General features: G+C 43.0%; 1 protein-coding gene across 2 annotated transcripts in view; it reads left to right on the top strand.

The window, feature by feature from the left end:
- Nucleotides 1–17,581, top strand: part of Sh3kbp1 (SH3 domain containing kinase binding protein 1) — a 336,874-nt gene that overhangs the window by 53,739 nt on the left and 265,554 nt on the right. The gene's annotated exons all lie outside the window — the stretch shown is intronic.

Raw genomic sequence — 17,581 nt, 5'->3', positions numbered from 1 at the left:
ATGAGGATAAAGTGCACAGGGCTCTTAGGGCTGTCAACGGCAGCCTGATCTCCTGGGGGATGTCAAGGAGAGCATGTGTAATTTTGCTCTGTGCATGTAGGATATCATCTGTTTTAAGATGACATTTTAAGACCCAGAATGATCTTTTCCACAACTGGTTTATTACTTTTTAGAAAATACTGAGAAAATATAAAGCCTGTGAAATTGTTTGGTCTAGATATTTGTTTATTTGCTTTAAGAGTTTGAAAGATTATTCCCTTTTCCGTTCCGTGCAAAATGGAATTTGAAACTCAGTTTTGGCCATTTGCATAGGTAGCCTCCAGCTCAAATGCAGAATCTAAATGATGCTCTTTTCTGCTTTCTCCTCATAGATATGCCTTTCTGATAGGAGTTCCATTGCTTTCCTTTACCTCCTTGTGTCTATGAAGCATTGAATAAAACCTGTTTCATAAAGACGATTTTGAAACCTGTGCCCATTGTCAAACTCATTTAGGGCTTAATTCGAAAAATATTTTTCTTTCCTGTTAATAAACGATGTATCTCAACCATTATAAACAGCAGTGTGGATTTGGGGGTTAAGGAGAGGTTGCGTGGAGGCTGTTCCTCATGGGAAATACTAACCAGGTCTAAAAGACCCAGTAGCATGAGCTTCCTGTCCCATGCTGGAGAAGAAGTGATTGCCCTCAGTAGGAAGAGCTTCATGTAGAATCCCAGGGCCTATAGCTGAATTCCCTGTGGTAGCAGACTGTATTCAGGAGTGTGTCTTGGCCTTATAGAACAGGATGTTTGAGAAATCTTGGACCCAGAGAATTGTGTGTTCCCCTCAAAGGAGCTTCAAGGGCTGGGTGGGAAGGTTTTATGATCTTGGACCCGGAGAATTGAGTGTCCCCCTCAAAGGGGCTTCAAGGGTGGTGGGAAGGTGTTACAATGGGGTACTGGTGAAAAAGCATATGACGAGCTGTACAATTCCAGTACTTGGGCCTGTACCTCTATCCCGTGGGACTCTAAAATGACCCTAGTGTAGTTTTTCCTCAGGGTCTTTGCCTCCAAATGACCCTGACAGCCTCTCTCTCTCTCTCTCTCTCTCTCTCTCTCTCTCTCTCTCTCTCTCTCTTTTTTTTCGTTGCCTTTGGTGTTCAGAAAGCTGGGGGAATGGGACAGAGGTCAACTGGAAATACACTGATAAACATTCCTTTGCTTTCTGTGGTAGGAATGATGAGATCATGCTGGAATCAAGGGGCTTCCTCCCATTCTTAGGGTAGAAAAGCACAACTTCTGGGCTCACGCTGATCGATTCTGTTGATAGGTATATGAGAGGTGACGCTTGTACCTTTCTAGACAAAACTTCCCACTTTGGAAAAGGAGTGATTTTGAAGTTAGGCCAAAGTTGAATGTGTAAGAAGTTTCCCAAGGGAGAGGGCAGCGGTTGGGGTGAAGGTGAAGGGGCAGGAGTAAAGGGTATGGCAAAGAGAGTGAGCCTTGGAAAAGGGAGGAGTGTGAGAAAGAGGTGGGGCAGGGAAAAGAGGAGGAGCATGGGAAGAAAAGACTGCAGTGTGAGCTTCAAGTGTAGAGGGCTAGTTCTGTTCTGAAAGTGTTTAATGTGTCTCTGTTGGCCTAGTGCCCCGGCACTTCAAATCTCAGATTCATAGAACTGAATGGGAAGGCATGGGGCATACCTATAGAATTGGTTTGGGGCTCACTCTTGATGTGCTCCGAGGATTTATGGAAGGGAGATGGGAAATAGGGCAGCAACTCTCCAGAGTCTCTTCTCGTTGGCAGTGCTGCTGGCCTCGAGAACAGAAGGTGCTTCCCCTGTGAGAGAGTCCTATGGGCCTTTTGCCAGGGCATCCTTCATTGACTGACTGGTCTTGCTGCCTTGACTTAGACTTGGGGATACTCAACTGCATGTGAGGGGCTCTGGCTCCAGGGTGTGCTAGGGTGAGACAGCAGGGAGGAGGGTCACAGAGGTCTGGGACTATTCCTTAGTCTCCTACCTTTCTGGTGGCCCTGGGCTGCCTGTATCCCTTACCAGAGAAGTGGCTGCTCCCATCTAGTCCTCTCATCTATGCCTTCTGGGGGCTTTGTCCTTAGCCCTTTAGTACTGTTAAGGTTTTTCTATACGTCCCGTGTGAAAAAGATCTGGCTCCAGGTTGACCTGAGCCTGCTGTTTTCTATTCTGCAAGCCCACCCCCTCGTTGTCTGCCCTGAGGACTAAATGGCAGGCCCAGTACTGGCAATCACGGATCACAGTGGCAGCCATCCAGCAAGTATGCCTTCTGTCCTGTTACCATGAGAAGGAACGACCCACTACCCTTGTTCTTCCTAATCAGTTGTCCCATAACCTAGGCTTGAGCCCTTGTTCGGAGAGGAGAAAGGAGAAGTCACATTCTTAGGAGGTGCTTGGTCCATCCATGGTGTCTAGGGACAGCACTGCCTGTGGCTGTCACAATCTAGGGAAACTTCGATTCTTTCAGATGGCTGAGTCATTTTTTTTTTAAGTCTTCACCCTTAGGCTTATTATTGAAAACTCAGTAGGTGGATACAACGGAGTTTAACAACAATCAAAGCTCCCACAGCGAATTTTAAAAAGAAAATGTGTTTTTAAGCAATAACAATCATATTGGCATACATCTGCCAGTTTTGAATATTTCATTTAGCTTAAGAATTAATTTGTCTTGGACTGAATTAAGTAATTTTGTGGAGTCCCATCATTTGTTTGTGTGCCTCTGTTGATGCTATCAGAGAGCTGCCTGCAGTGTTTTTTTCTCAGCCCATTTATCAAATCCCTAGTGCCCGTTTGAACCCACCCTCCTAAAGGAATGGCATCCAGTGATCACCTTCGCCTCACTGTGTCAGTCTCTCAAGCAAGAATCTCTACCACCCTCTTGGTGTGGTGTATCCTTACCCATTCCATTATTAAGAACAACCTGTCCTTTGCCAGTTCTCAGTAGTTTTTTAAAAATTTTGTCCCACTTTTATTAATCTGGTTTTATCAATTTACATTAAATATTTTAGAAGAATCTTTTCAAATCCTTCTTCTCTTTTCCCTCTCTTTCCCCACCTTTTCTTCTTATACTCTCTTTTATTGTTTGAGAATTTCATACAAGATGTGATATTTGGATCAAATCAGCACTCCCGTTCCCTCCCCATCAATTCCTTTCCTAGCTACTTTCTCCTCCAAACTTCATAGGATCTCTCTCTCTCTCTCTCTCTCTCTCTCTCTCTCTCTCTCTCTCTCTTCTTTCTCTTTGCCTTTTCAAGACAGAGTTTCACTGTATAGCCTTGGCTGTCCTGGAACTTGCTTTGTAGTTCAGGCTGGCCTCGAACTCACAGAGATCCACCTGCCTCTGGCTCTGCTTCCCAAGTGCTGGCATTAAAGGCATATGCCACCATTGCCCAGCTGTTTTTGAAAATTATGGAATCCATTTACTATTGGCGGCATGATCCTCGGGACAAAAATCCCTGAAGCAAACCCCCTCTACTTCCCTCAGCAGCCACCACTGGCTAATATGTTAAATAGGGTGGGAGTTAATGAGCCCAACCCCATCCATGCTGGTATTCAGATTCCCTTGATCTTGTATATGCAGTCATGGCTGCTTTGAGTTCATGTGTAGAATGGTGTTGTCATGTCTGGCAAATATTATTTTGCTTCAGATGTCCACTACTGCTGGCTCTTGTAGTCTCTCTGCTCCTCTTCCAGAAGGATCCCTAAGCCTTGGAGGTCGGGAATGTGATAGTAGATGCCCCATTGGGGGCCGAGCACTCTAGCCTCTTACTGGACTCAGCATGTTGATCACTTCTGGGTCTCTGTATCAATCACCACACACTGACTGCTTTAGAATATGTCTTTCTTTATCTTGTCTCTCTTCAAAAAATTTAAATTCACTTTACAGATAAATTTTACATAGATGAAAATGCATGTCACTAGCATGCATTATGATTTTTGCTTTTTTATAAGAATGTACCTCTATAGCCACTGTCTCTAGCTGTACTATTTCTGCCATCTCTCACCCCACAAAGTTCTCTTGCTTTCTCCTAGACATCCCCCCCCGACCTACATAGTCAGTTTATTGTGATGAATTAGTGTTCCCATACCTTAACTGCATGTATATAGGGCTGTAGGAACATTTGCTAGTTTACATGTCTGTTTTATGTCACAAAATTGTTGCCTGTTTCAGCACTTAACTCTTGGCATATAGAATTGCACAGAAATGAATATATCATAACTTGTCAATCCATTTTGTTGTTGTTGTTGCTGTTGATTGATAGCTATTTGGGTTGTTTCCTTTGGGGATTTTTTGACATTCTTGTGTGTATTCTATGGACACAAGTACTCATTTCATATGTATATAATATACTTGTAGGAGTGGAAATGCCACCATGATTTCAATTGGTAGGGTTTCTTTTTTTTTCTGTTTAAAGAAAGCCGGGGCAGCTGGAGGTTGGTGGCGCATGGCCTTTAATCCCAGTACTTGGGATACAGAGGTAGGTGAATCTCTGTGAGTTCAAGGCCAACCTGGTCTACAGAGCGAGTTCCTGAATGACCAGAGAAACCCTGTTTCAAAAAGCAAAACCAAAACGAAGCCAAAAAGAAAGGTGGTGCATCCATGCGGGGGTGGGGAGGTGCATATACTTTGAGCCTCTTGTCTGCAGCATGCAGTGCTCAGTGAACGGACTACCCTGAGTCTTGGTGAGTCTGACTGCTAAGGAGACCTGAAGCGCAGAGCTCAGTCTCTCGGAGCAGATTTGATTGGTGGGGCCAGGAACTCCCCAAGACTAATCCTCGTATTATTAAAAATATGCACATAGAGAGCTTGTTTCTAAGCTTTGTTGGACTCATTTAATGAGGAAACCTGTGGAGTAACAAAACTTGATTTACTGAGGATATAAGGAACTGATTAAAAAGTCGGTGGAATATTCAAATAAGATTATAAAGTGAGATTGAAAACTGTCTCATTTGTTGGACAATAAAACCCTGACCTTTGGAGCTATCATCTCTACCAGAGGAGAAAAAAAGAGAGCCGTGTGCCATACAGTGCTTTCTATGGGTTATCCTCTGACTTCTGTAGAGCTGTAAAAATGTCCTAAAAGAGTATTAGTCCAATTTATACTTCCAGAGAGGCAGATGTCTCTCCTGGGGTCTCCTTTAAGAAAATGCATTAGCATAACACTAAAAGGCCCCATGATCATGACCGTAGGCTTTTTTGTTTTGTTTTGTCCTAATTTCCAGGTTTGGGTATTGTTTTCCAGAATTGACCATGAAAGATCATAGTATGGTGTACAGTATTAGGAAAAACCAGGGTGAATCGTCATAATCATTTAATTGAGAAATCTATATTCTTTCTGATACCTCAAACTACCACATAAAACAGAGGGTGTCTACTATCACAGGCAGATGTGGGGTCTTCCTTTGGATTTAATTAAATCATTTAAGAACCTTACTCTGCACACAACATTGTGTTTTGATCGTGTCTGGCGTATCTTGGTATGGACTCCCAGGTAACATATAGGAAAGCAAAGCAGGCCTGGGGCCCGAGACATTTTGTAATTCACAAGCAGAAAGCAGGAAGCTGCGGTAGGGGTTAAAAGAATATGGTTGTTGATCTTGAAATGCATCTGATACCGTCTGTGAGGAAGTGAGCTGTTTTCTCGGCCTGGCTCTGTGTGCCTTCCATGGAAGTAGCTGTACTTGCCGCATGCTCCGTCGTTGCAAGCTGAAGTGTGTGTACTTGCAGTTTGTGTCCTATGCCTGCTAAGTATAACAGTTCTCAGCTCGACTGCCCATCCCCTTAGTTCTCCCTCGCCGGGTGTCTGAAATCTGTCGTTGGCATATTCGGAGCCTTCTTTTTTGTATTTGTGTAAAGATTGGCCAATATAGTCCCTAAATGCGGCACAAAGCCAACACTCTCCACACTCGTGTCACTTGGAGAGAAAGCTCAGGGTTTTGCTGCTGTTCTTGGTTTAGGAACGGAGCAGGAATGGACTTCAACAAGTGGTATGAGGTAGACATTCCCACATTGCTCTTTTATACTGAGCACCATTCCTGGATTCCCCTTTAGAAAATTTTTGCTTTTCTTTGCGCATCCAACCGAAAGGCTAATTTATTTTGTGATTTATGGCAATGGGTGTTTTTAAGATCCCTGTTGCTTTTCAAAAAGTAGCAGGGGATGCTGCCGGTGTGCTTCTTTCTGGGCAGAGCCTCTTCGTTCTTTTATTTTCAGCACTGAGGATGGAATCCAGGCAAGCAGTCTACCATTGGGCTCAGTAACCAGCCCTGCAGATGGCTCTTTTCGCCCCCCATTTCATGGTGAAGTGCCTGCTCTTCATGTGCATTCGTTCATGACGTCACGAAGTTGTACCGTCCCTGTGACACAGGTACTGCTTTGATTTAGAAAAAAACTGCTCAGAAAAGGCAACAAGACGTATCGACATTAAGGGACTTACCCACAGCTGCAGGAACTCTAGGGAACAAGGAGAACTCTGGATTCCAGACAGCTGGCTCGAGAACCTGGGCCTCCAATCTGATAGCATTGTCTTGGTGGCTGATGGTATTCCACTCCGCCTCTATACCACTTGCTGCATTATGCTTTCTCCAGATGTCTTCTCAAAAGGAATCAAATCAGATAGCAAACTTTAAAATAAAAAAAAAACCAGCCTTTGGCCTTCTATAGTGGCGCCTGCTTTCAATCTCAGAATTTAAGAAGTGGAGGCTGGTGAGTCTGTGAGTTCGAGGCCAGCCTGCTCTACACAGTAAGTTCCAGGACAGCCAGGGCAACACAGTGAGACCCTGCCTCTGGGCAAACAAGCAGCAACAGAGACAAGACAGCATTCATCCACTCACAGGCCTGCATTATTTTTCCTATGAATTCTGAAGTAAGGCAATTAGGGGAAACATTCATTTTTATCAATTAGCACCCATTTAGGCTTGTCATTTTTCAGCACTTAGGATATGCCCTTTCATTAGGAGTGTGACTGTCGTTTTCCATTCTTGCGACCCTTTAACAGCAAGCAATTCCTACTCAAATTATCATTTCACCATTGAACACATAGTTCGTTTTCAGAAAAACTCCTGAGTCCAACAAGTGGACCTGCCGGTGTAACTTTTCTCACGATGGCATCTGCGTAGGGTCTGGAACGATTAAGGACACTTGTGCAATGTGTAAGGTAAATCTCAGGCTTTACTGGTTACAGTACAGGAAGGGGGTGCATCTTATGAGGTGGGGAGAACACTGACCTTAGTAAACTGTAGTGCCCTCACTGAGTTGATCGTGTTTAATAGAATCTTATTTCCTTAATGGCAAGATTATCAAATTCTAGCTTCGAAAGGAACCTTTAGACCGTGTGCTTTAACCGCCAGCTTTCTAGCGGCTCACAGTCTAAACTGCCTAGGACCTTGCTGTGACTTTTGCTGGATGGCCAAGCTTCTGCGTGTGGGGCTCCAGCCGAGGACTCTAACCAGCAGTCTGTTGCTTGGATGTGCTCTAGGGGCGTTGCCTTGTCAGAATTTTGGGGTAGACAGAGGAGTCGCAATAAGAGACTTCGAAGAGTTTTCAAAAGGTTTGCTTTAAAGCCAGGCTACATAGTGGTTCACATTGGTAATCCCAGAACTATGAAGGTGGAGGCAGAAGGATCAGGAGTTCTAGATCATCCTCCACTATGTAGCGAGTTGAAGTTCAAGGCCGGTTTGGGCTACATGAGGCGTGTCTCAAAACAGAACAGCTCAGATGATTCTACTACTTAGTAAAGCTTGGTTATTTATTTTATTCTGTAGCACTGATAGGGCAGCAGCAGCATTAATATCTATATCTTTCCTCAAGAACATGGATTGGTAGCTGGTGACTTAGATTTGAAAGTATTATAATGTTTCTAAAGTATCCTCATTATATAGCTATACATAAAATATGTATTATATATTATAAAGTTGCTTTATGAGTGGTTGGCATAGTCAGGTCGACATTTTCAAAAAAGCCTACACGACATAAAGAACATAGCAATATGTAAATGAATTCATTCTCCTTTTAAGTCCACTAGAATGAATCCAATCAAATGGTAGAATCTCTGAATGAAATCCATAATTTTCTTCTACTCCTTACTCAGGGATACTAAGATAAGCAGATATCTAGAAATGATCCCCCATGACTCTCCTCTACATCCTAACAACCTGTGACTGGGACATGTGATCACTTGTGATCACGTTACCCTGAACTCCCATGTCTAATCTGACCCTAATGTAGCTGATGGCCTTAATGAACCTTTAAGAGCTGAGCACGTCTCTGTGTGTATGTGACGGAGGAAGTCAGACGCCACTGAAAAAGGGGGTGACATGAGGGGCACTACAACAGCCTGTGGGAGCAGGAACACACTTTAGTCACAGAAGAAACGAAAGCTTCAGACTTTCAGCCAGAGAAACTTGATTCTACCAAAAACCCAAGTGAGTTTGGCAATGCATTCCTCAAGCCTCCAGATAAAAGTTTAGCCTGGTTGGCAGCTTAAAATGGCTGTGTGTGACCCGAAGTTGGGCCTACTAGCATTTCTAACTGCCGAAATTCAAGAGAACAAATGAATGTTGTTAGAAAATGGCTAGCAATTGCTCTGAGGGGAGGTTCTCTGACTCTTGCCACTGACTGACACGGAAAACCTGTGGCTGCCCTCAGGTTTCTAGAACTATACAATACATTGTTATTAGTGTCACCATGCCGTCATTGGGTCTCTAGAATTTATTTTGTAAGAACATCTCCCCTTTTCTCCAAGACCATCTTTGATCAGGAACTCCTTGGTGGTTTGGTTGTCTGGGCCTGACGGCATCACAGCGCTACTTATACTACCTTCTAGTCTGCCCTTATTTCTGAAGATGAAAGGCCTCCTCCTCTGATACTTCTAACTCCACTGAAGCTTCTGACTGCTGACAGCACCCAACTGACCAACACCAAGAACTGTCTCAGCATCTCGGGGTGCCTTCATATTTGCATTAGGAGCTAGTGTGTGTTAACTGACTAATGTAAACCAAGCACCATTCAAGTTGCTCTATGTCACAAATCAGAGAGGTGACAGGAAAGAGAAGCAGCCTTCTCATCGCTGGACACAAATTATCTAGAAATGTGTCATTTGATTCCTAAGTGTTTCGCCACTTTTCTGGTATCTTTGGGCTTTTGATTTTCAGGCTGATTATATTATGACCGGGGAATATACTCTTTATGATTTCAAATCCTTTAAATAGGTTGGGATTAGCTTCCTATTATTATTATGATGATGGTGATGCAAAGTAAGATCTAAAAATTCTTCAAAGGGAAATGTGCTATGTTCTATAATGGTGGAGTAGTCTATAAACTCTAGCTGGAACCTTTGGGTTTGTCCAGTTGTTGAGTTCTGGAGCTATATTGCTTTCCCACACAGCAGTTCTGTCAAGTACTGAGAAAAGTGATACAAAAGTTTCCATTTGTAATTGTAGATTTGTCTGTATTTCATTCCATCCCATCTGAATTTGCTCCTTGGCTTATTTCCTAATAAACACCTCATAAATTGAAATGATCATAAGTCAAAAGTACATTTAATATACTTGACTTATAAAACATTAATAACCAAGTGCACCAACGAATATCAATTGTTTATCTTCTTGATCACATGTCTGACTGGGAGCTGGGGCTCACTGCCACCACTCAGCCTTGTGACAGAGTATTCTGCTACATGCCACTCAGCCAAAGATCAAACTCCAAGATCTGAAATACAGCTTCAGCTGAATTCCTGTCGTTTTCTTTTTCTTCCTTTCATTTCTTTTCGATTTTTATTTTTGTTGTTTGTTTTTTTTTTTTCAAGGCAGGGTTTCTCTGTATAACAGCCCTAGCTGTCCTGGAACTAGCTCTTGTAGACCAGGCTGGCCTCAAATTCACAGAGATCCCCCTGCCTCTGCCTTCCGAGTGCTGGGATTAAAGGTGTGCACCATAATTTTCAAAATTATAAGGTAAACCACCACCAATCAGGAGTCTATTGCACTCAGCAGCTCCATTTTTGTTTTCTCTCTTTTGTCTTCTCTCCCTCTCTCCTCCCACCCCTCTCGTGGCCTGGCCCATTCTTTTTAGTCTACCGCTTTCCCGTCTTCTCTGGACTCTTCCAGATGCCTCTGGCGCTTTTCTCCCTCATATCTACAATAAAATCTTTTCCTCGACCATACCTTGGATCTGTCAGGTCCTCACTTTTTATCCAGTCTCCCTCTCCTAACAGCTAACAGTTGCTAATAACTCCTCAGCTAGGAGTCATTACACCACACCCAGCCCCCGTCTCCACTGCTGGGTACTGTGCTCACACAAGTGCTGTGAGTATCTATGTGCAGTGGTCCTGCTGTGTCCAGAAGACACTGTCCCTGGAGTCATCCCCCACCTCTGGCTCACTCTTCCTACCCCCTCTTCAGCAGTGACTGCTGACCTTTGGGAGGAGAGGTTGCTGTACATATGTTATATTATTAGCAATAAGTGATTAGGAGTCAGATTCATGTTATGTCCATTTAGCAGAATTTAGCAGGTTCTCCCCTAGAGCCGATGGCATGTTTAGCTGTGGGGTCTTGGCCTGACAGTGGTGCCAAGTATGGGTTTCATCTTATGCAACAGGACATAAATCCAGCCAAAGAGTGGTTTGTTACTCCCATACCAAGTTACTGCTGTAGTTTTAAGGGTTCACAGCTGGGTAAGATGTTTATTTTTCTCCTCTAGTCGCATGCCCAACAGCTTCTAGCACAATGGAAGCTAGCCGGCTACTTCAGCTAGACTCGTCTTTAGCGAGCTCCCTGGATCCACTACAGTTCCCATCACTGGCCAGCACTGGGCTGGAGCTGCATGCTGCCAAGCCTGGCTCTCACGTGGGTGGTGGGGATCTAGACTCAGGATGTTATGTTTGCTCAGCAAACACATTACTCGCTGAGCCATCTCCCCAGCCTACTGAACTCTGTTGTTTTATATGACAAAGAAAGCCATTGTCACGCCAGTCTTTCTTTCCTTATAGGTAATATCTTCCTTGCTTTTTCTTTGTCATTAATATTATGAGTTTGATTGCGAAATTCCTTGACAAAATTTTCCTTGAGTTTATCCTGTTTAGATTCTGCACACTTTGTGATTCTGGAAGTTCATGCCTTTTGCCAAATCTAGTGATTTTTCATCCATTATTTGTCTGAATTACTCTTCCCATTCTCTTAGTCTTCTGGAATATAAGGACACAAACAGAGTTTACGCTGTTGTCCCATGAATGTCTGAGGCTACTTTCTCTCTCTTGTTCACACTCAGTACATGTTATCGATGCATTGTTGAGTTCGTTGATTATTTCTGGCTCCATGCCTAATCGATTACTGAACTTATCCACTAGGCTTTTAAATTTGACTTTTTTTTTCACTTCTATACTTCTACTTTTTGCTGTTGTTTTCTAAATTTTCATTTGTAGTTGCTTGTTAAAGTATTTTTTGAGACAGGGTCTCACTGTGTACCCCTAGCTGTCCCGAAACTCACTATATAGAGCAGGCTGACCTTGAAGACCAAAGAGCCTCCTGTCTGTGTCCCAGGTGCTGGGATTTAATGTATGTGCTACTGCATTCAGTCAAGGGTTTGTGTGTTTGTTAGTTTGTTTATTTATTTATTTTAGGTTTTTCGAGGAAGGGTTTCTCTGTAGCTTTAGAGCCTGTCCTAGAACTCTCTCTGTAGACCAGGCAGACCTCAAACTCACAGAGATCGCCTGCATTTACCTCCCAAGTGCTGGGATTAAAGGTATGCACCATCACTGCCCGACTCAGTCAAGTAATCTTTAAAAACTTTAAGTTACATTTCTTTATTTGTATGTGCACATGTTGGGGTGTTGCTTATGGAAGTTAAAAGGCAATTTTCAGGAGTCACTTCTCTCGTTCCACCATGTGCGAGTGGTGGATAATTTAATTAGCATGATGCCAATACGCATTTCATAACATATACATCAAATCTTCGTATTCTACATCCTTTGATATAGTTTTCACTTGTCAATCAGCCATATATTAATAAAACTGGGAAAGGAAGTGGTAAAAATTGTCTAGCCTTATCCATTTTAGTGAACAGCTGGGGGCTAGAGCAGGGCCACAACTAAAAAACAAGAAGCTGAGGCCCACCCAGGAGGTGCAAGCTATCCTTGTAGGACCTGTAGGCAGACACATTGGCGGTATACGTGGCTGCCGAGCTACCCAGCAAACTTTTGATTTCACTGTCGTTTCTTAAGTCACAAGGGGATTTGAAATAACAGGTGTCCCAGTCTACCCTCAAGCCAAGGAGTAAGGTGCATCATCTTTGTGGTGTTGAGGAAGATGAGATGAGAGAGTGCAGCTGAAGATGTGGGTGTCTCTCTACTGGAGAGTCTCAGCCAGCACTCAGGACAAAGCCTGCTTCCCTGGCTCTCCCGCTCCCTCCCCCTCCCCCACACCATTTGTGGAAAGAGGTGGATGAAGTCAGCCTGTTCTTTTTTCTTTTTTCTTGGAGCTGCCTGTTTTGCTTATCAAAGACATGGGCATTTCTTTTACTGTCATACTTCCCTTCAATACCAAGTTTTTCTCCAGAAGACTGAGAGAGACAGAGAAGCGGCGGAGGGGCGGGGGCGTTTAATGTGCTTCTGGGAGTCTGAGTGCACAAAGCAAATGGGCTTGCCTGAGTTTGTAAGCTGAGAAGTTGTTCGAGCCAAACCACATCCTGCCCTGGGGTTCAGGAGGCAGGTGGTCCCAGATGGAGATGGGGGCCAGGCAACTGTGTGAACCCCAGGCGTTTAGTGTGTGGGGACGACTTTGTCACCATGTCCCTCCACACTGAGCTTTGCTTTGAAGGAGGCTGCCCACCTCACTGGTTACAGTAAGGGCTGTGGTGCTGGTCCGATTCCAGTTGCGGCTGTGCTGCACAGCAGCTGCACACAGGTGGCTGCGCTGCAGCTCTGGAGGAAGTACCGTGCTGCCTGTAAACAACCCACAGTCAAGGGCTGAAATGGCAGATTGCAGCTTGCTGCCATTAGTATGATGGGGGCCTCCCAAACTCGGGTTGGTTCTTTTTTTAAAAAAAAAAATACTATAGAAGAAAATACATTAAAAAAATCTTAATAATTCCTAAATGTACATCATCGTCACGGTTACACTAAAATGTAATTGAAACCGATGAAGTGTTAAATGTGAGCCTATTCTTAGCTGGGCTGTGCGGGTTTGCATGGTACCTCATTATCTGCAGTGTCATGGGGTTTACTTTCTGACTGACCAGATATGGCTCATAGTAAAGAAGTGACATCCAGAATCAACACGGACAGACCGTGGGCAGAGGACACATTGCCCTTGTTTAAAACCATCGGCATTGTCAAGTGGTAGCTGCTAACCTTACCATCATGCTGGGTCGTATTGGAACGTCCATGGGCGCACTGGGGCGGGAACCAGGTTGATGGTTGCTACTCTGTAATTGCTGTAGCCTGGCTCACGCTCACAATTCAGTCTTTAATCATTTCCCTCAGCTGACAAGTCATGAGTGCGTGCACAGGCTTTTTTCTTACCAATATTTTAGGGTGTTATTAATTTGGGGGGCGGTGGGCAATGCTAGGGATGGGACTCTGAGCCTGGCTCATGGTAAGTACTGAACAACTATCCTAAATCTCTAAGTCCTCTGTCCTGATCTTGAAATTACAGTAATTGCCAGCTTGCAGGTAAGAAATAGAGTTACAAACTGAAGTCCCCGTTCCTTTGTGTTAAATGGGCGATTACATCAGGCTTTTGAGGCAGGTACTATGAACTCAGAACAATTTGAATTTAGAGGACACCAGCTTCGTGTGGTTTGAAATGTTGCCAATCATTTTCTACATGCATTCCTATTTCTTCCGGGGACTGCCCTGTTATTTGGTTCAAATGTCACACTACAGCAGATCTCTTTAGTGCATATAATCCAGGCAATTATGGTGTGAGCTTCTGCTGCCAGTGGTAGTTAAAATCCATATACCCCACTCCTTTTTTTAGCCTCTGACGCTTACTTATTCAATTTAACTCATCCTTTTATTTTAAAACTTGGAATTTGAATGGGTTCCATTAACAGATATTTTAAAGTGACAATCAAGTCTAGGGTGCTGAACACAATCCCCAGCCCCCAAGCTTAGATAGGAAATCCATTTCAGGCTGGTTGCAACTGCAGTGCAGAGATAGATACAGCTGATTTGTAAACAGCCCTTGTATCAGCATATCCCAGTCGACAAGTCACAGTGAAGTGTGTGATCTTGCTAGCTAAATGGCAGCCCTGATTGCAAGTCCATGTGGAGTGCATCTCCCAGGGCCACACGGGATAATTAAAGCCACAGATCATCATTGGTAGATGATTACAGATTACCTCATTACAGACTGACTTAGGCCTGCCTTCATTCATTATACTGAAAGGTAAATGAGTATTTGGTGTACCCAGAACTATGTTTTTTTTTCTTTTCACTTGGAATATGCAAGTGGATATTAAACTCTAAACACAATTAAAAGTCATTCTCTTTTTAAAGAAATCCACCTTAGGGTCATGCTTGCTATTCCTGGCCTGTACTGTGACTGAGTTTCTTTTAACCCTGTAACCTTGCCTTTATTTGTTCTGATGACAGGGATTGGTAGGTGATTCTTGCCATCCTTTTGTTTCCCAGAGTGGCTAGAATGGCCTTTGGTCACAGAATGAATGTGTTAAATATTCTTCTGCTTTAATTGAATTTAATATGCTGTGCTTAAAGCTAATTTGTAGGTTTGCAGTTATTAAATGCTCTACTTATTTATTGTTTTGTATTGAACCATATATTTATCTCCACTACCCCCCTCTGCTCCCCTCCACTTCTGCCATCTCCAGTGTTCCCCATGCTCTCAATTTACTCAGGAGATCTTGTCTTTCTACTTCCCATGCACTGTAGATCCATGTATGTCTCTCTTAGGGGCCTCAATTGTTGTCTAGGTTCTCTGAGATTGTGAATTGTAGGCTGGTTCTCTTTGCTTTATGATTAAAAGACACTTATGAGTGAGTACATATTATATTTTCTTTCTGGTTCTGGATTACCTCACTCAATATGATGTTTTATAGATTCATCCATTTGCCTGCAAATTTCAAGATGTCATTTACTTTTTTTTTTGCTGTGTAGCACTCCATTGTCTAATGTACATTTTCTTTATCCATTTTTCAGTCGAGGAGCATTTAGGTTGTTTCCAGGTTCTGGCCATGACAAACAATGCTGCTATGAACATAGTTAAGCACATGTCTTTGTAGTACAATTGAGCATCCTTTGGGTATATACCCAAAAGTGGTCATGCTGGGACTTGAGGAAGGTTGTTTCCTAATTTTCTGAGAAATCGCCACACTGACATCCAAAGGGGCTGTACCAGCTTGCACTCCCACCAGCAATGCAGGAGTGTTCCCTTTTCCTCACAACCTCTCCAACATGAGTTGTCATCAGTGTTTTTGATCTTGGCCATTCTTACAGGTATAAGATGGAATCTCAGAGTTGTTTTGATTTGCATTTCTCTGATGTCTAAGGATGTTTAGCATCTCCTTAAGTGTCTTTCAGCCATTTTAGATTCCTCTGTTGAGAGTTCTCTATTTAGGTCTATATTCCATTTTTTTTTATTGGATTACTTGCTTTTTTGATGACCAATTTCTTGAGTTCTTTGTGTATTTTGGAGATCAGCCTTCTGTCCAATGTGGGGTTGGTGAAGATCTTTTCCCATTCTGTAGGCTGCCATTTTGTCTTGTTGACCATGTCCTTTGCTTTATAGAAGCTTCTCAGTTTCAGGAGGTCCCATTTATTAATTGTTTCTCTCAGTGTCTGTGCTACTGTGGTTATATTTAGGAAGTGGTCTTCTGTGCCAATGCATTCAAGTGCACTTCCCACTTTCTCTTATATGAGGTTCAGTGTGGTTGGTTTTAATGTTGAGGCTGTTGATCCATTTGGACTTGAGTTTTGTGCATGGGGATAGATATGGATCAATTTTCATTCTTCTATGTGTTGATATCCAGTTATGCCAGCACCATTTGTTGAATATGCTTTTTTTTCCATTTTGTATTTTTTGCTTCTTTGTCAAAAATCAGGTGTTCATAGGTGTGTGTATTGATATCTGGGTCTTTGATTCGATCCCTTGTTCCTCTTGTCTGTTTTTATTTCAATACCAGGCTGTTTTCAGTACTATAAATGCTCTATTTCTTAATAGCATGCAATTTATTTTCTATTTTCTAAGCTAGTGAATTATTTAAGTAAAAGGGAAAGTTCTTTCTTTGATATAGATCTTACCCAAGTGGTGCTGCTTTCCTTCCATGTTATTACTGAGTGCACTGGAAGGGAATGTAAGGAAGAGGACTGGGTGAGCCACAGGTTTATGCTACATAGCTACTAGGTCCTCTGTAAGGAATGGATTGCAGTCTGGATCTGGTACTTGTGGCTGACCCAGGGTTCATTTTTAACTTTCAACTTTTATGGAGATTGACAATGATGTTTGGATATTGGCTCAAAGAGTGAATTAGCATATGATGTTTTCATATTATTGATTTTTCAACCTGTGCATTTGAAAATAAAATTATTCTTTCTGAGACATTAATTTTTTTATTCCAACCTCTTTCGTTTCTTTGATATTAAAATCTAATGGCATATTTGGACAATTTCTGCTTTTTAGAGTAAGGTCTGAAGTGTCGCCAAGTGTAGGTTGTGGGGCTAGTGTGTGGTGGCTCAGCAGTCAAAAGTCTGCTGATGAGTTCAATCCCTAGGACCCACATGGCAGAAGCAGAGAACTAACTCCCTAAAGTTGTCCTCTGGACTACACAGTGGTGCGATGGCATGCATTTACTTAGACATACACCACACACACACACACACACACACACACACACACACCAATTTTTAAAACGTGCAGGTTATTTTTGATAGCTCAGGTGATCTTTGTAGATTATTGACTAGGACCCAAGTATTGTATTTATACTTCAGTCTGCCATGGCTACCCACAGCACAATTTCACAGTATGAAATGTTGTTGCGCTGCTAAACTATGCAAGGGAATGACAATGTAGCCCACATCTAGCTATTTGCTGCCTGGTTTTTATCAAGTTGTTGCCACATTGTTGACACACTTTTGATTCTTTTAAAAATGAAGTAGTCTTACAGTTTCAGCTCGGAGATGTAGAGAGCTGCAAACATGTCCTTCCCACACTTCAGTAAAAACCAGACTGGTAATTAACAAGAGAACCGAGTTCACAGAGCAAATGGCCATTTTACAATCTGGAGATGAGCAGATGAGACACAGAAGACCCGAGCATTGGCAGCAGGGGCAGAAGCCACCCGATGCCGAGAAGTAGGTAGGAAGAGTAAGACAGAAAATATGACAAATTGCCGGGGGCTGAGCGTGGGCTGGCTGCTTCTCCTGGGGGCAGTAGCTGGGGGAGGGGTTCTGCCCCTTCACAGACTTTCCTGCAGGAGCCTCCCCTGACTCAGGAGCACTGGTGAGAGCCATGGAAAGCTCACTGTGCTGGCTCAGGAACCATGGAGAAATCCACTCAGACCCTGCTCCCTTAAGAAGACAAAAAAAAAAAAAAAAAAAAAAAAAAAAAAAAAAAAAAAAAAAA

The sequence above is a fragment of the Alexandromys fortis genome, unplaced genomic scaffold (genome assembly GCF_014885135.2).
Source record: "Alexandromys fortis isolate MF-2015 unplaced genomic scaffold, M_Fortis_MF-2015_v1.1 scaffold_147, whole genome shotgun sequence".
Classification (NCBI taxonomy): Eukaryota; Metazoa; Chordata; class Mammalia; order Rodentia; family Cricetidae; genus Alexandromys; species Alexandromys fortis.
Note: the sequence above shows the minus strand (reverse complement) of the source record. Positions and strands in the feature narration are given on the sequence as shown.